Source organism: Sabethes cyaneus, chromosome 3, assembly GCF_943734655.1.
Source record: "Sabethes cyaneus chromosome 3, idSabCyanKW18_F2, whole genome shotgun sequence".
Lineage (NCBI taxonomy): Eukaryota > Metazoa > Arthropoda > Insecta > Diptera > Culicidae > Sabethes > Sabethes cyaneus.
In genome coordinates, this window is record NC_071355.1 from 37,225,782 (window position 1) to 37,245,413 (window position 19,632).

The window sequence follows — 19,632 nt, forward strand, 5'->3', positions numbered from 1 at the left end:
GGCATTCAGAATAGTGATCACTCGGTAGTTCTCACAATCCAGCTTATCGTCTTTCTAGGTAGATAGGGCAAATAACCCCGTCGTTCCACTCCTCCGGTAGTCGTTCTGTACGCCAAGTCTCTGCAATCAAGCAATTCAAACAGCTGATCAGCTTTTCCGGGTCCATTTTGTTCCAGTTGCTCCAGTTGTAAAAAAAATTATTCGATTCGTTTAGTCCATTTTGACTATTATTTCCAACACAAGTCCCAAACAGTAACTCTAAATCTGAAATAATTTGAAGCAAGATTGATGGACAACTTTCTCTAAAATCTTCTACAAACAAACATGCTTCGAGTTCGGTTGGTTAAAATTCCAATTTTTTTTCAGAGTTCACAGTCAGTAACTGTCTGATTTAAGGGCTAAGACTCAAACAGTTCTTATTTTCTATAATGTTCCTATTTGAACCGGATTGAACCATCAACGGTTGGCTGGTATTTAGACCGATTCGTTTGGAATAGCAATTGGGGCCACGAATTGAGAGTCAGGATTTGTTGTTTTCGATATCTCTAGTTACACTCCTACGTATGTTTTCCCATAGCGTGAAGAACTATGTGCAATTTCGCACGAGCAACTACTCCAGAAACGGTCTGATCAATTTTATGTTTTAAACGTGCGATAAATGAGCAAACGATTGCAATAAAAGTGTTGTGCTCAATCGAACGGCAGAGGAAGAATTTTGAGCAAATTTAAAACAGTTTTTTTTCCTGCCGTGGGCCACTTGTTCAAACCAACGTAGGAAAGGTGGCCTATCAGGTAGGTACCAACCGGTAGCAGCCGCACTCAGATGTTTTCGTGACATCATTAAGAATAGCGTTCGAATCGTTCACAACCGGCGGCACAGGGCCTGTTTTTCTACGAAATCTGACACTCGCTAAATCCGTCGTACGTGATTTCCAGCTTGATACACATTTCCATCTCGTGCGCCGGCACAACCGGCCAAGCGAGTGTGCTCTTGCGATTGTCATTACGGTCAATTGAAAGTAATTGAAAACTCGGACTCGGACCACGATATCATCGTCGGGCTTTTGAAACTGGGTGTTGGTTGGATAGATAGAGTGCATGGAGCGAGTGAAATCTCTTCGTTTTGGCGCTTGGAGACAATTGACGACAAGCGGTTGGCACTATCAGACGGAGGTTCGGTTGGAGTTCTGGACTTGAATTATTTCGTATCACTTGTCATTCGTTCGGTTGATAATACGTCTCAATTACAGTGTGGTTCTTTTTCTCGTTGCAGGTTTCCGATTATTGCATGCCATTAGTTGGTTGTGGCACTGTGTGACTGGCTGACTGACTCAAGGAACGAGTTCTGCGATTCTCGAAATAGTAAACCACAGCTGATTACAATGCAATTGTAGTGAATATACTACGAGCTGATCTGTTTAGTGGTAAACACATTACGTGGATAGTACATTCCGATGGAGAGTTAAGTGGTGTGAATCAACAAAATAATGGAAACAGTTTTTTCTCGTTTAATGTGCAAATGTGGTCAGTGTTTAGTGTAAATCATGCCGATTTATAGGCTTATATAAAAACAAGCCATAAAGCAAAATTGTTTTTTTTACGGTGTAACAAGTGGATAAGCAATTAAGAAGAGTGTTTTGTAATCTGAAGAAGCTGAAAGTACAGAACGGCACAACATTGTACCCGACGGGATATCAACTTACAGCTTCAAAGTGCACTGGACTAGCAGAAGCGACTGCAGTGTGGCCCAGTCTCTACGGTGGCAGCGAAACTTCAAGGTACGAATGAACTTGACTGAACGCAGGTTTCTGTTTACATAATACAATTTAGTAATTCTATCTCTATGTGTGAACTTGCCCTAGACATTGGAGAACGTCGCATATGTTTTGATCGAGAATTTTATTGCGCTTTTTATGTAAGACGTCTGTACAATTTGCACTTTAATTAACTTTTTGGAACCCTCAATAAATTTTCACTGTCCTGTCTTTGGCAATGAACACACGCACGTCCCCTACCGAGACAGAATTTTTAATTACGAAACTAAATGGAGTGACTCATTCGTATCGACGACGACGGTCCAAATATGTTCCTTAGTGGAGGTAATCTCTCGGGGGACACGTTTAGTCCACCTGCTGCAGGTCGGCCAAATTGTGCTTAGTTGCTGCATGATGGGGATAATTTTCTGCACTGGTATAGTCAGCCAGTTCCAAGTTAGCAAACAAGGGGAACGCAAAATTCTCCAATTTATGATGTCGTTTCGCCAAACGGCATGCAATGGGGCGCGTCGGGATTTAGCGTTAGAAATTCCTACCGCACGCAACGAACGAATGAGAGAGTTCATGGGGTGCCGCCGAACGTGCAATAAATTTTCACGTATTCCGTCTGTGGCTAATACCTACGACGACAGTTGCACAAAGACAATTTGATATATACAGGATTAGTACGGAAATGTAATTTAAATGTCCTAATATGTAAATTATATAACCCAAAATGATCTCATGGTTATGGAGAGTCTGGTCTTCGTAACTTGTAAAACATTCTAAATGTAATTGTAATCTAATGCAATTGTGGTGATGTCATTATCTTCAATTTTGGCTTTCCAAAGTTATCTCCGGCGCGGCGTTTCGAATCGTTTGAATGACTGTTGTTGCGTGAAATCGATAAACAACTTCAATAGGCCGGAACCGCCTACCGAAAGAGCTTACCAACGAACAAGTTTACTTTCATCAGGTGCTTCATAATGCCCTGGATGCGATGTGAATCAGTGGCAGCTCAAGCACACACTTTCGATCGCGGAATCGATTCAGCATTATGTGTATGATCTAAATTTTCACCCGGCACACCCGGTGTAGTTTGTTGTGTGGATTTGCCAAAAATCAAAAAATGCTACCGAAATAACCTCAACTGTCAATCACCTAAGACGTGCGATATTATTTTGTCTTTGATCGGCTTTTCTGTGAATTGGCTTACTACCTATGCTATGCTGAATTCCAGCACATTCGAACATTAAACTGTGGACCCGCAAAACAATATAATTTTGAGTCAAACGAATGTTCCACAATTCTACGAATGTTGTACCTTTTTCAGAAGGATCAGAATGCTAATGCGACAGGACTAATCTACAAAATCTCACGAAACCTATTCAACTTCATCAGTTGTTTTGTTTGACCACAATCAATATGATCTCTGAAGAAAACTGGAAAATTAAGGGATTGGTTATAAAAAGTAAAACTTGGTCCTTTCAGTCAGTCGACGAAGAAGGGTTGATAACATACTTACTTACTTTACTGGCAACGGTCCGTTACCGATCGTGCACCGAACGAATTATGGTCCTCCAGTGTCGTCGGTCCTGGGCTGCCGTTCTCCAATCCCCACTCCCTCTAAATATAGATCGCAGAATTTTACGCTCAAAAACCCCAAGCACTCGTCGATCAGCTTCCTTTAGCGTTCATGGTTAGTGTCCGTAAAGCGCCACCGGGAGGTTAGTGTGTTAGTTTTGTGTGAATTCGCAAACTACGGGACTTCAGCTGGCTACGTAATCCGTAGAAAGCCCGATTCGCGGCTGCAACTTATCGTTTCACTTCGCGGCTTACATCGTTGTCACATGTCACGAGTGTACCAAGATATATAAATTCCTCCACTACTTCATATCGTTCCCCATCTAACTCCACCTCGGCACCAACACCACTTGGGCTCCCACTCCCACGTTCCCTACCAGCAACCATGTACTTCGCTTTGGCGGTGTTAATGGTAAGTCCCAATCTCGCCTGAAGGCCTCTTCCACTGCTCTACGGTTGATTCCGATGATATCGACGTCATCCGCAAAACCAAGAAGCATGTGAGATTTCGTGATGATAGTTCCATTCCTTTCCACGTTGGCCCTTCGTAATGCACTTTCCAAGGCAGTGTTGAATAGCAGGTTAAAGAGTGCATCCTCTTGCTTCAGTTCATCCAACGTCACGAAAGCAGCTGAGGTCTCATTCGCTATTCTAACGCATGATTTGGATCCGTCCTGCGTCGCACGAATCAGTGTAACTGGTTTCGTCGGAAAACCATGTTCTAGCATTATCTGCTACAGCTCATTTCCTTTAACTGAATCGTACGCCGCTTTAAAGTCCACAACCAGATGGTGTGTCTGCAAGTTGTACTCCCGAAACTTGTCTAGCAACTGACGCAGGGTAAACATCTGATCCGTCGTGGAACGACTCTCACGAAAACCAGCTTGGTACTCGCCGACGAAGGACTCCGCTAACGGTCCCAGTCTGCAGAACAGGATACGGGAAAGTACCTTGTAGGCAGAATTGAGCAATGCAATTCCTCGATAGTTTTTACACTCCAGTCGATGTCCCTTTTTGAAAATTGGGTAAATGAGGTCATCCAACCAGTCCTCCGGCATTTGTTCTTCCTCCCTGATCCTGACAATGATCCGGCGAGTTTCTTCGTACACCCGCTCGCTCCCCGCTTTTAGAAGTTCAGACGGGATACCGTCCTTCCCAGCAGCCTTACCGTTTTTCAGCTCACTGATTGCCTATTTAACCTCCTTCTGTGTTGGTGGCTCCACAGTTTGATCATCGCTTACAATTCCTATCCTGTCTCTGCTGATCTCCGCATTTACGTCTCCATTCAACAGAGTGTGGAAGTGCTCCTTCCATCTGGCTGCTACCGTCATTTTGTCGGTAAGCAGGTTGCCAGCACTATCATTGCACATCACAGGCATGGCAAAATTCCTGCATCTCACCTTTTTATAGAAACTCCGTGTGTCGTTGCTGGCGTATCGCTCTTCTGCGCCGGCGAGCACGTGCTCCTCGTACTCGCGTTTCTTTAGACGATGGATTCTTTTTTCCGCAGCTCTAGTCTCTCTGTTTTGAGGCGTTGCCGCAGTGAGCATGCGTCTCCTGGCCTGGTTCTTTTCATCTGTCACTCTCTGGCATTCGGCATCAAATCAGCTGTTACGCTGTCTTCCACGCGTCGTGCCTACCAGCTCTCTCGCAGCTATTTCGATTTCATCATGGATGTTCCTCCACAGCCCATTTATATCTAGCTTTCGCTGTGTTCGACAGCCTTGCGCGAATCTTACTCACTACGAGATAGTGGTCAGAGTCGATATTTGGTCCCTTGGTCCCCGAAAAGACCGTACATCGATAACATCCGAAAAGTATCGACCGTCAATCAAGACTTGATCGATCTGAGAGCTAGAGTCTCCATTTGGATGCCTCCAGGTGTGTTTCCGAATATTCAAACGTGGAAAGTAGGTGCTACAGATGGCCATTCCTCTGGCCGCGGCAAAATTCATGAGCCTCAGACCGTTATCATTGGTCGACAGATGAAGGCTATGCCTTCCAATGACTGGACGGAAAAGTTCCTCCCTCCCGATCTGCGCATTTGCATCTCCGATGATGATTTTCACGTCGTGTTTTGGGCACTCTACATAGGTCCTCTCGAGCCTGTCGTAAAACTCGTCCTTAGCATCATCGGATTTATCATTTGTCGATGATTGTCGATGATTTATAAGTTGATTAGGCTGTAGTTGAAGAATTTGCCCTTAATCCTCAACACGCATATACGGTCATCTACGGGCCTCCACCGGATGACTCGTTTTCCCAACACTACGAAACCGATTCCATGATCTGCTTTTTTGCCACCACTGTAGTAGATGTGGTACTTGAAAGAAGTGCCTGCAATAGGGTCTACTGCACGGAACTCCCTTTCTCCGGAAATTGATCACCGAACTTCCTGAATAGCAGCGATTTCCACTCCGAGTTGATGCAGCTCTCGAGCAAGCAAGCCAGCCCGTGCCGGTTCAGGGAGAGCTCGGACATTCCAGGTACCAAGTTTCCAATCGTTATCCCTTAATCATTTCCTTGTCCCTTGCCGTGTCCTATACCGATTGTTCCGTCCTGAATTTCTTTCTTCGTTGTTCGTGGTAATTGAGTTTTCTACCTCACAGGGGTCGCGATGCCTACATCCCGTTGCTCTGTCTGTCATCTTAGGTATAGCTTGCGGGATACAGCATTTTATATTCAGCCGCCCGTTCCAAGACAGACGCTGTGTTAGCCGCCCCTCACCTGGACAACAGGCGCTCTAGTTTGCACCTTCTAGCTTAGCTGCTTCAATAAGTACATGAATTCTGCATAAGTTTCAAGTTGCTGAGGAGAATCGTTTTCGTCCCACTGTCGTTCGACATCCGTACGACACGTGTCCATCCCGCCATTGTCTACCGACGTTTGGCAGACTATCAAGCCGGCTTCGTCGAAGATCGGTCTACAACGGATCAAATATTTACACTTCGGCAAATCCTTCAAAAGGGCCGTGAATACAGAGTTCCCACGCATTTGTTCGTTGACTTTAAAGCCGCATATGATACCATCGACCGGAAAGAGCCATGGAAAATCATGGACGAGAACAACTTCCCTAGCAAGCTCATCAAACTGATTCAAACACCGATGATTGGTACACAGAGCTGTATCTACGTCTAAAACAAAGTACATGGTGGCCAGCGGAACCGAGGCCGACCGACGCCGCTTGGACAGTAGTGTAATGATCAACGGCGATGAGCTTGAGTAAGTTGACGAATTTGTCTACCTTGGCTCACTGGTAACGGCTGACAATGATACCAGCCGTTTGATTCGGAGGTGTAACGGGTGACAACTAAAATTTTGGAATTTTTTTGAAGCACCTATGTATACTCCACACAAACGAGCTCAGAGAGAAATGAGAGTATGTATGTGTTAGCTCCCTCTCTTCTCTTTTAGTCAATATTTTTTGTGTTGTTTATGCTTGTCTTGTTTTGCTTAAAATGACGTCGAAACAAGAAGCATTTCGAGAGCGCGTTGCACGTTTCTACGAACTGCCACAGAAATCTCGGCAAAAAGTATACGGTACAACATTTAAAAGTGAATATGTTGCGGCTTCGACTGTTTACCATATCCTAAGATGCCCGACCACTATTCGCAAGCAAGCTAGTGGAAAACCAGCCAAAATTCTGGACGCAGAAGGACATCGTTCTCTTTCTCGTTTCTTCAACAACAAGTCCTCTGGTTTGGCTATCAATTAAGATGCAGCAGACGAATGTTTGAAGAAAACTTTGATCCCGTTTTTACAAAAACATCATGCGGATGGACAATACGTGTTTTGGCCGGATAGAGCATCATCGCATTACGTCAAAAAAACTCAATCGTTCCTGAATTCGTTCCTGAATATATTCGATCCCATTTTTACTCAAAAACCACGACCAGAAAAATCTGTCTCAGTGCGCCGAATCAAAGATTTCTTCGAGACCTTGAGTTCCTTGGTGTACAAAAATAACTGGAGAACCACGAATTGCAAAAAGTTGATTGATAGAAACAAGAGATGCATTCGCAAAGTTGACATGATGGCCGTACAACGCTCCTGTTTCGACGTCAAACGAAAGCTTCACCAAACAGCCGATTACGGACCGTTTTAAAATGTACACTAATTTATTTTCAACAATGAATAATGTATCTTTAATTTCGGTAAATCAGATCTTCTTCATGTATCTTTGTCTTTTTTGACAGCTTGAGAAAAAAAATCCAAAATTGTAGTTTTCCCCCGTTATTATCAGCGAAAGTCGTCTTACTATGGGCTTCATAAGCAATTTCGGTCGAGTAGACTAAGCCACCATACAAAGTGTACCCTGTGCAAGACGCTTATTAGACCGGTTGTTCTCTACCATGAGCCCGGACAATGCTCGAGGAGGACCTCCGAGTGCTCGGAGTTTTCGAACGACGAGTGCTAAGAACGATCTACGATGGCGTAAAGGATAACGGAGTATGAAGGCGGAGCATGAACCATGAAATTGCACGGCTCTATGCCGAACCTAGTATCCAAAAGACGATTAAAGCTGGACAGATACGATGGGCAGGGCACGTTGCAAGAATGCTGGACAATTACTCTGCAAAGACGGTATTTGCCTCAAATTTGGTATCGACCAGGAGCGCATCGAGCAAGATGGTTATATCAGGTGGACCGAAATCTGGCGGAGAGTATTCGATATCTGAGGAAGTGGAGAGCGGTAGCCCACAACCGGGGGTAAACTAGAGGAACTTTGTGCAACCGATTTTGTCTTACGATGACAAGCCACTTAAGTAAGTCGCCGGACCATCCCACTATGGGCCAGAAATTAAAATTTCGGGACAAAAATATTTGCGGTTAAGCAGCATGTCTCAGCTCAATGTGGTCTTCGGCAACTTTTTGAATAAAAAATTGATGCATATTTTGAAGGGGTCGTCCAATATTTAAGCGTTACTTAAACAACAATTTAAGTAATAACTTTTTGAGTAAACTTTTTTTTACCTTTTTGGTTTCAAAATATTAAAGATAAACCAATTTCAAGTAATTTTTGTGAAGATATCAAACTTCTATCTTTTACGCATTTTCAGCAATAGACCTTAGTTTATAAACGACCCCTTAAATCAAATTTCTTCTTGTAACATGTTTATTTCAACAGACAGCTCAATGTGATGTTCTAGAAAATATTTTGCACATAAAAGAGTCTCGACCACGCGACTTCAGAGTGTCTCCGAGATGCGTACGAAAAACATCACTTGATCCAATGAGCTCCGACCACTCGCGTCAGTTTATCTGGAAAACCATGTTCGTGCATTATCTGCCATAGCTGGTCTCGATCGACTGAATCGTATGCTGCCTTGAAGTCAATAAACATATGACGCGAGGGCATGTTGTACTTCTGACATTTCTGCAAGCTGCTTTTCTTTTATTTTACATATTTATTTTAAATATGAATAACAGTTCTTTTAGTCAAAATTAAAAATTTCCTGAATGCAGCCGTTTTCGGGATACATGAATAAAAAGATTTATTTATTTAAAATACGTGCTTTTCTTATGTTACTAGCTGACCCGACAAACTTCGTATTACTGCAAATTAACCTGTGTTGTATATAAATCGTGAATCTCGGATGACTTTTGTTACAATCTCGAACAGGGATGATTCCTCCTCAGAATAAAAAAAGAGAAGAGAAAAATTCATACTTTACTCAATCGCGAATTATTGTGCTCCGTTTTGTTTTAACTTTTTATTTATTTATTTACTTGCTGACCCGACAAACTTCATATTGCCATAAATTATACTGTGTTGTACATGAATCGTGAATCTCGGATGACCTTTGTCACAATATCGAGTTTTGCAAGTTTCTGAGGAGTTCAACCTTAGATGATTCATTTTGGCAGTTACGTAACTATGAAAGCAATAGTAATTAATATACAAAATTGCAATTTTTACGCACAGTAAAGTAGAAATCAACTCCCCTATTGCTTAGCCAGATAAAATAAAGCCGAGCACTCGCAGGTCCTCCTCGATCGCAATGACGTTGGCATCCCAGCTGATCAGGAACGGAAAGTTGATGACCCTGCAGTCATGTCTCTGTCACCCGGAAAGTACGGAGAAGCCACGACCAGGTCCTGATACAGATATGTACTTCATAGTCGACGGCACTTCCAGTTTGATGGCGACGACATCACGTTGTATGAACTCTATAATGGCAGAATCCTTTATTTCCTTAGTTAACGGAATTGCAGTCCTCAGGTTGGACTGCGTGTTACAGTAGATTAACTTACCGTAATTCTATTTTTATTAAAGTGGAGGAGAGTTTGGTGAGAAGAATGGTAGAATTGATGAAACTGGGAAATTTCGATATGAGGCCAAAAATATATTGCGTAGTTAATTGGTAAGTGGGACTCCAACCCACACTTTGACGCCCAAGTGTTTTCGCAATTAAACTATTACTACACAGCCCTATATTAGATGGTCTCATATCACCATAACACCAGCGGGCCTTGACGGTTGGCATCAGATCGATAGCTTCCACCACAATGCAGTCTAAAATCTTCTCGGTGCTAGGAGCAAAGAAGAGCAAAGAATTACCGTTGACGGGGGAGCCTATGTGTGCTTGTATGGAATGGTTAGACTGGAGGGACAAAACTTGATATGAGGCTATATAATATAGGGTTGTGTAATAATAGTTTAATGGCCAAAGCACTCGCGCACCAACCGAGAAAGTCCCACTTACCAATTGAGCTACCCAATATATTTCATCAAGTATACCATTCTTCTCACGAAATGCTCCTCCACTGGAAAAAATAGAGTTTACGTTAACCGCGAGTTACCGCAATTTCCTGGACCGAGAGTTCTCGTGCCGTGAATGAAGGATTCTTGCAGCAGCTATTAGCTGCTGGTTTACGAACCTCCGATCAAGGACACTGCACCCTTGGCGTGATGAAGGTTCGCTTGCACGCAGCGAAGGCTGCTCGCTATGTTTGAAGTGTACCGTCCTTGATAGAGTCGTTAGACTCGGAAACTGACGGACGATGGCCAGTGACAAGAGCGCCTTATTGATTAGCCTGTGATGAATATTATCAATTATTAAATCTAAAATGTACATAATTCTACCTACACTAAATAATCCTAATTGATCTTAAATCTAACTAAACTACAATTGATCTTAATTCTACTTAAACTATAATTATACTAAATTTGAGTTAAATAATGATAAACTTAAACCTATTTATAATGATTATCAAAATGAATTATCTACATTAAAATTGATATCTTACTGTATCTAACATCCCTAACGAGGTGATAAGAATGAAGAGAGGAGAGATTTGATAGAGCGCACTCGCAAACCAATTCGATATCCACTAATAGTGATGATTGTAGATAATAGTCGATAGAATTGTACATAATAGTCAGTACGAAATATACCATCCAAGCGTGTACATATAGTAAACCGCATCTCGTGTGATCCAAGTTTGGATCGCCGTTTCCAAGAATTCCAAAATTAATCCAGTACAGTGGCTGGAAGCAATTATAATTTGTGCCAATCCCGATCTGTTCAGTGATCTTAATTGTTTAGTGGCGACTACGATTGATACCTGTGCATTAAGTGCAAATTTATCTCCATAAAGTGCAATTTGACACTCGCACAGAGCCGTGCAAGTGGCAGTGAATAGAACCATTGACGGAGGCATTGTGCCCCGTATTCCCCGGTGGACTCATCGTGCTGATCAGACTTTCTGGGCCGTCGATTTCGCGACGGTGGAAAATCCTTCGAGGACGGAACGGGTAAGCCCCCATCAGCCTGCTTCCCTACACCACAGGACTTCGGTGGCTGCAATTGACTGCAAACCGAAACACGACCGTCGCTTTCCGGTGGATTGTGGGTTGTGCGATTGGTGTTGGTCGTTGACGCAGAGCTCCCTTACGGGAAGTTTCCAATGATAGTCTTGGAAAAAGCAAAATTGCTCTTTAAAAATTGAAATTGAAAACCTTTGAAAATCCAAATGCTTTTTATCGATGAATTTGTAGCAATAGCATATCCAAGTGATCAATCCTAAGTAATCAAAACGTTCAATCACGAAGCGGAAGGATGGTGCCAGTTCCTGGACCATAAGACTGATCTGGTTTCCTTCGAATTCGCACTTTTACTCATTAGATGATATCCAGTGTACTTGCAGTGCGTTTACGGCCAGATTTGGTTTCCTGTATCGCTTGATGGCACGAAAGCTGAATCTTTCGTTTATTTTGAGCGGCTTCAGGTTCTTATAAATATCACAAGGTCGAAAATGTATTAAAAACAGACTTATCACAAGTTCACTTATTGCGTCCATGATTACTATGACTCTTAAAAGAATGAAAATTCAAAATAAAAACACTTGACATTTGAATACACTTAAAACGATAAATATGCAGACACATATGTTATTAATCCATTTTTAATTAAAAGGTAATATTACTTACCCTCTAAATTCTCTCAAAAATCCTGTTAAAATATCATCTGAAATAGTTTTTCACGAAATTTTCTGAGGTGATGTAAAACTCCAAAGCAAAATCAGAAATGTATTCTGTTTTAAATCATAAAACATTTCGAAATATTTCAAGGGTAAAAATTTTACGATTTTTTGTTCCATAAGCCGGTAAACTCGATTTTCCGAAACATTTATTAGCTTTGAAAATTTGTATCTCATGATCCAAGCATCGTGTATTAATGATTTTCGTATTAATATGCTTTAAGACGAGCGAATCTTTTGAAGTGGAATATTCATTTCCACTGACTCGCATTATGATCCTGTAAAAGGACTACACAGAGAATAATTCATCAAAGCCTGTTACTTTATTTGCACTATCATGTCGCTCTCTGCCATTTTCACCGAAAAACAATCCCTTCAGTCAACGAACTTTCAACAGCACTTCAGCACCATGTTTCAAGATCCGCGTCACTTTTGTCTGACATCCAGTAGCAGGCGGTAATTTGATGGAATACGGACAAAACCTTCCGCTCTACCGAGCCGACTGCGCCGCCCGGGGCCTTTGCGTGTACCCGGGCTGGCAACAATTGAAAAACAGCTCTCTCGACTAGAGCCAACTCAACTGAACCGGGTTGAATGCGCCAGACGGGTATGCAACCAACGTGCCGGCTGCCGGCGAGCCTCTAACATCATCATCGCTCGCCGTGTCGAGTGCAGAGGATTTGGATTCATTCATGCTTTGTTTTGCACCTTTTGCACCTGGCTGGCCGGTAGGTAGTGCTGCCGGTACTTGATACCGGTAGTCCTCGTAGAATGCGAAAGATTGCTACTCACGAATTTGGCTATATACGAATTGGAACAGTGAGAAGGTGAATGAACGCTGGCTGCTGTGGAAGAATAGCTCGTTGAAGGAAAGTCGCTTCCCCATAGAATTCATTCACTTTTAACAATCCGTTCATGATTTCCCGCCTGCATGTTCTACAGCGCATTCCAATCATGTGTTTTACAGTGCTTGCAACCGTCGGTCGGTCGTTGACTTTTGTGCACAACCCCTGATTTAATGAAAATCCAAATTTGAATTGAAAACAAAAACCGGGACGCACAGTACCTAGTTTCGCTTTGTTTAGAGTACGAGGCCCTAGATCAAAGTGAAGGGATTAATAAGTGGCAGCTCCTGGTGCGTTTATGCGATCCAGATTGTTTATTATTCTACACTTTTGCTTTTTGGATATGTTCTAGCTATTTCTATCATAAACGAACGGAATGGACGTGATGAAATATGAAAGTTCTACGATATGAGTTTGGTGGTTTGAATAGCGATCAAACAACAATTTATTCTAAACTTTCAATGTTGTGTTATTGATAAGTAACGAAAATCTATTTCTTCCTCTATTCATACCTAATTTGTTGCTGACACTCACTTTCTTTCAACCTAGGCCGATATGTTTATTTTCATATTATCCACAATCTAAAGCGCAATGCTTCAAAGGCTTCAAACCACCCACCGATGCGCGATGATGAGTTGCTTCATGCCGCATTACCAGAATAAGACCTCACCCAGGTAGGACAGCAAAACAATACCGCGGCCAACCAAACTCGATATGCGTAACGCTGACGAGTTGACATTAGAATGGGTCCAATTTTTCGGAACGTCATAATACACCCTCTTACCATACTCGCTTGGAACAAAGTGTGCGACGGACGGACGGCACTCACACCGCCGCGGTGTCATCAGCTGGTGGTACGCGGTTGCATTTATGACAGGTAATCCGATATATCCATTAACTACCGCGTACTATTGAATAAAAAAGAAGTGCTACCATGCATGAAGCGATTAATCGCTTCTGAACAGCAACAGTAGTTGTAACGACAACAGCAAGTAATTACGTGGTAGTAAGCGAGAGGCGACCCTTTTGATTTGAGCTGGTTTTATAACAGCTGTCAGCTGGGCACTAACACACACGTAACAGAACAGTCACTGCGCAGCCATAGAGCAGTTAACTGACAGACAGGACGGCACGCGTCAGTCAGTCAGTCCCGTCGTAGTCGAAACACCGGGAAACCTGCGTAAATCATACTAATCTTTCGGCTAAGGGGACACAGAATTTTGGATTTTCCCCATTGCTCATACGCCCGAACACACGCCCGCCGCCCGTTTGGAACAGGAGGGAATATGGTGAAAACATTGAAAAGAGCAAAAACATCTGTTTTTCTTACGGTTTGGCTTCTGCTTCTTATGCCTATCTTTTTGTGTGCCTGCGTGTGTTTATTGGTTTTTCTGAAATTTGGTTGAGCTTGATGGGAAAACGCGTCGAGAAAAGCGTTTCCCAGAGAAATAGTGGGACTAAACAGCTTGTTTTGATTAGACAAAATTGAGTTATGGCATTGTTTCATTTATTTAATTCTCGAATCGATTCGGCGTTTTGGTTGGATAGTTTTGCGCTCTTCCCCCAACGGGAATGCTGGCGATCGCTAGACTGTTTGGTTTTTAGAAATATTAAGTAGGTAGATAGAAATACGAGAAAACCAACGTTATAATGGTTAGGAGGGTTAAATTGAATCTATCGGTTTAACTATTGCTAACAGCATTATTAATCTAGCAACAGTCAAGTTTTTTTTAGAAATTTATTGTACTCAATATTACATTACGCTAATGCTCAGAAAATTTAATTAAACCAAAAAATGTCAGCATTTTTAGCTCGAGCAGTACATTTTCTCACAATTATGTGGAAGATTTATACCTCTTTGAACTACTTGGGAAAATCAAGCTTTCAAGCTTTCAACATTTCTGTCCCAAATGTTTCAACGCCCATACTATCTTGATAAAAATCAATGTTTATCGGCAACTTAATTTTACTTTTTCCGGTGGCAATCCGCTTCGCTCCTGTTCAAGAATCTGCGCGAATAGCGCTCATCCAACGGGTACGGGGTCTGCTTCGAAGTCATCGGGTTCTCTGCTGAATATTGTTTCCGCTGGTCTCTCATTCAGTAGCCTTGCTTCAAACCAACCAACGTCACAAACGACTTCTAGCAGTATAAAACTGGGCAAGCTCTTACCGTATCAAGAATTCCTCTCCATTGTACCGACTCTGAGTTACTCGTCGCCAATTCGTTGAACGTCTCGACACACGCAAGTCGGCTTCAACCTGGTCGAGCCATCTAGCGCGTTGGACCCCTTTGTTCCTGGTACCGGTGGGGTTCTTGAAGAGAACGGATGTCACTGCACAATCGTCCAGCATCCTTGCGACGTGGTCGGCCTACCGTAGTTTTCCAACTTGCACCAGATGTACGATGAGAATCTCTCCGAATAGCGCCTGCAGCTGGTAGTTCATACGCCTACGCCACTCTTCGCTTTTCGTTTGTACTCCGCCAAACACTTTTCGTTCGAATACCGCAAGTACACGTATCCCAAGTCACAATGTACAGCGTAAAAGCAAAGCAAAGCCTAGGTGCTACATTCCGTTATCGAAAATTGACCTTCTGTTTTTATACGACAGACTTCGCAGCCAGCTGTTAGAGTACAGGACAATTGCTGGGCCAGTTGCTACGATCCTATTGACTCAAACAGCCTCTCCCTGTACAGCGTAAATCTGCAAGCGATCACTTATGTTCCTTGATAGGTCAATAGAGGTGATAGAAGAAATGTTCGTAATTATCGTGAAATGACTAGTCTTTTGGCAGCATCGAGATTATGTCCCGCAAAGTATTCTTTCCGGCCTGAAATGTTATATCAGTCCAGACCAACATAGTTTTATGCCTGATCGATCGGTTACCGCAAATACATCGAAACACATCGGTTACACAAATTGAATCGAAAGCTCAGGTTAACGTGATTTATACTGACCTCAAAGTAGCCTTTGATTGAATTAAGCATCGCATAATTTACCTAAGCAACATTATTTGGGAGCCTTAAATATTATGACTGAATGGCTTAACTCTTACATTACCGATAGAACACTGCGCGTGAAATTGTGAGCATGTATTTCGTTACCGTGTGATAACTTAAGAGGAGTACCTTAGGGGAGCAACCTGGGACCTTTGCTGTTCACGATGTTTTTTAACGATATTGCATGTTTGCTCGTTGGCAAGTGTAAACCCGTTTAAGCTGATGATTTGAAACGATATTCTATGGTGCGCTACATCGCCGACTGTTGTCGTTTACAAGGATTGCTAAATATTTTTGTTTATTGGTGTCAACGCAACAAGTTGATTGTCAGCGTTCCAAAATGCTCCGTCCGTACTTTCGCTTCTGTTGAAGACATGTTCGAGTTTGAGGAAAGTTCCAGCATTTTCTCACGTAGAATAACTAGATCTGACTTTTTTGCTATATGAAAATTGTAATAACTGTATTGTGATAGTTTTATTCATAAAGACAATTTATTAGATGAATATAATAAGCAAACAATAATAATTAACTTGTAACCCAACCCTCTTAGCCTCCGCTTTAGTCTGACGTAGATTGCCTCCGCCATCCCAAGGTATCTAGTGATGTCGAGGTCGTCCGCGAAGGCTACGAGTTGACCACTTTTGCTGAAGATCGGTCCGCTCGATTTATTGCCCGCTCGCCGGATAACACCTTCAATAGCAATTTTGAATAACATCACCGTCATTCCCCTCCGCAACCCTCTCCTCGATTCGAAGGGACTCGAGTGTGCCCCCGAAACACGCACGTAGCCATTATCTGCCATAGCTCGTGCTCAATTGTATCGTATGCTGCCCTGAAATCCACGAAAATATGATGCGTGGGTACGTTGCACTCCCGAAATTTCTGGAGAATTTGTCGGCGAATAAAAATTTCATCCGTAGTAGCACGGGCCCCCATAAAGTCCGCCTGATACTGGTCTACGAATTCTTTCGATATTGGGGCTAGACGACGTAACAAAATCTGGGAGAGCACCTCCCAAGTTCGGGTTTGTTACCCTCTTATAATGGATTTTATGACCAAAATAGGTCATGTAAACCGCAACAAGAGTGCAATAAAACTTATATTGTTACTAGGCGAGTCAAGTGGTTCTTTGACATTGTTGTAGAATTCCGCCGGGAGTCGGTTCCTTGCGACGGCTCTATTATTCTTCAGCTGAATAATTTCTCGCCGTATCTCTTCAAGATCACGAACCGGTACGGTGTTATCGTTTGTAGGCACTCCTAGGTTAACTTATGTTCCGACGCTAACTATCGTCATTACGTCATTGAGATGCTCATCAACGGACTGCTTCTACCTGTCGACAACCTCGCGCTCGTTTGTGACCAGGCTTTTCTCCTCGTCTCTCACATATCAGGCATCGGTGCGTATCCTTTACGAGATTGGTTCACCTTCTCATAAAACTTGCGCGTCTCATTAGCCCGGAACAGTTGTTCTAGCACTTCACAATCTCTGTCCTGCTGGTGCTATTTCTTTGTGAGGATCGTGGCCCACTCATTCCGCGCTCGTCGATACTCGACCAAATTCTCCCTAATGCCAATGCTTAGAGATAGTTTTACAAAGCTACTTTTTCCCTCGCCATCGCTTGCTGACAAACCAGGCATTTCGTGCACTCATCAATGGCCGAGCGTATCCGGCTCCATCTGTCTCCGAGAATCGAAGCACATAGCTCTACAGAAGAAGGTTGAGCTTCATCCAGTTGGCGCGCGTAGTTCTCGGCAACTCGCGGGTCGTATAATTGCCGAATGTTTAACCGAGGACGGGGGTAGCTTTGTCGCGAGGTATAAACCTTCGATAGTTTTGAGCTCGGATCTACTGCTATTAGGTAATGTTCCGATTGTTAATCCACAGTCCGTAGGGAGCATGCGTTGGTGATGTTTGAGAAAAACCAACCATCGATGAGAATATGGTCGATATGGTTTAAGGTTCGTTGGTCACGTGATCTCTAGGTGAATATCTTTGTGGGGAAAGAAAGTGCTTCTGATCACCAGGCCTCGGGAGGCTGCAAAGTTGATGTTGGTGTACAGGCTAAGGGGCCGATCACCGGCCTACACATCGCTTCCCTGTCGATTTGGGCGTTTATATCCCAGTCGACGATCTTAATCTCCGTACCTCGCTTCCAGCTGCGCATAAAACGCTTCCTTCTCTTCGTCGGATCTCGGATCTACCTTTGTGTGGACACTACACATTAATGATGGTGTAGTTGCAGAAATGGTCTCGATAGTTACTCCACCGCTGTGGTAAAATTGGGCCTTGTCATTATGGATCCCAGCACCTTCTCGTCTTTGTGACAGATCTCCTGTCACGCTACCGAGTATCGTGATGGGGCTGCCATCTTAGATGTAGTGCCGAAACAACACATTTCTTAATTTAGCCGCCCGCTCCGGATCAGACGCTATCATGAGCCGCTCCTTACCTGGAGTCCAACCACGAACAAACGTTCAAGACTGACAAGGCTATTCCTCGTTACTACACTCAACGTTCGCACAAGTGCCTCCTTTCCTATTGGCATACGACCTTAGGTTTCCCCTGGGATGGTTTACCAATCTCCATTAAGGAGTTGCTGGATAAAAGAGGCCGAGGATCACTATGGGGTCTATTTTATACCTGAAGGTACGTGAGGCACCGTTCACCAACCAATCTCGCGCCAGTACCATTAATAGCTAGCCCCAGTTGGATGCTTCACCAGCGGTACAGCAGAGCTCAGTACAAAAGCTAGGTATGAGCATGTTTCCTTGAAACATACTACAGGGTGTTCAATAAGTTGTGTAAGTGCGAATCTTGTGCATTCTGTGTATTGGTATTGGTGTCAGCTTTAGCCTTATGTATAGGCTAACCGACGCGCAAGGTGTCGACTTGATGTCATTTGTTATTTGTTTACCGCGCGCGATGAAGGAGTACGGCAAGTCCGCAACGTCGTAGTAAAGTTGTTTGCGAGAGGTGAACGACCCGGCGACATATTTCGGCGGTTGAGATCCCACGGGGTGAAGCGGAATTTCATCTATAACACCATCCGTGGGTACCGGGCTCAGCCAAGGACCGTACTAGATCCGGGCGGCCGCGTTCGGCGAGGACGCCAGCAGCCATCAAGGTGGTGAGGGAGCGGGCTCGTCGAAAAATGAACCGCTCGATCCGGAAGACCGCTGTTGACCTGGATGTGTCGATCGAGACTGCCCACACCATCATGGTGAAGGATCTGGGATGCAAGCCGTACAAGAAATGCAAGGTTCACGAGGTAACGGAGGCTACAACGAAGAAGAGGCTGGACACAGCAAAACTGATACTTTCGCGGCACGCTGGTCAGCAGTTCGTGTTTTCTGATGAGAAACTCTTCATCTTGCAACAGCCGCGCAATATCCAAAATGTTCGGCTGTGAGCGCCGACGTTGGCCAGCATCCCCCCGTCCCACATAAACATCCCGGTGGTTTGGGGGGCCGTATCCAAGCGTGGGAAGCTTCCACTGGTGTTTATCGAGAAAAACGTGAAAATCAACGGCGCGTACTATAAGACCGAGGTTCTGGAGAAGATTGTGGCCCCAGCACTTCGTGACCTCTACGGAAAAGATCATTATGTCTTTCAACAGGACGGCGCACCGGCCCACACGGCGAATATCGTCCAAGTGTGGTGTCGGGAGAATTTGACTCGATAAGACTTTGTGGCCTCCCAGCTCCCCGGATCTTAATTCCCTGGCCTTTTATGCATGAGCCTTTCGAGCAGAACGAACATAAAGTGAGCACTATGGACCAATTTGAGAAACTCATTTCCAAGCTCTGGGACGAGATGCCCATGGACCAGGTGCGTGCCGCGTGTGATTCTTTTGAGAAACGTCTCAAGCTCGGGGGGGGGCGGGTGCTGTGTTTATTGGGCACTATTACGACATATTTGGTGCAAGCTTCAATAAAAATTGACTCAGAAAAGAATATCTTGTG

At 43.7% G+C, this 19,632-nt stretch overlaps 1 protein-coding gene across 1 annotated transcript in view; it reads left to right on the top strand.

Moving 5' to 3' along the window:
• The first annotated feature begins 1,664 nt into the window (after nucleotides 1–1,664).
• Nucleotides 1,665–19,632, top strand: part of LOC128743956 (disheveled-associated activator of morphogenesis 1) — a 259,396-nt gene continuing 241,428 nt past the window's right edge. Inside the window, exon 1 of the mRNA XM_053840670.1 lies at nucleotides 1,665–1,778. The gene's annotated coding sequence lies outside the window, so the exon portion shown is untranslated. The remainder of the gene's footprint in view (nucleotides 1,779–19,632) is intronic.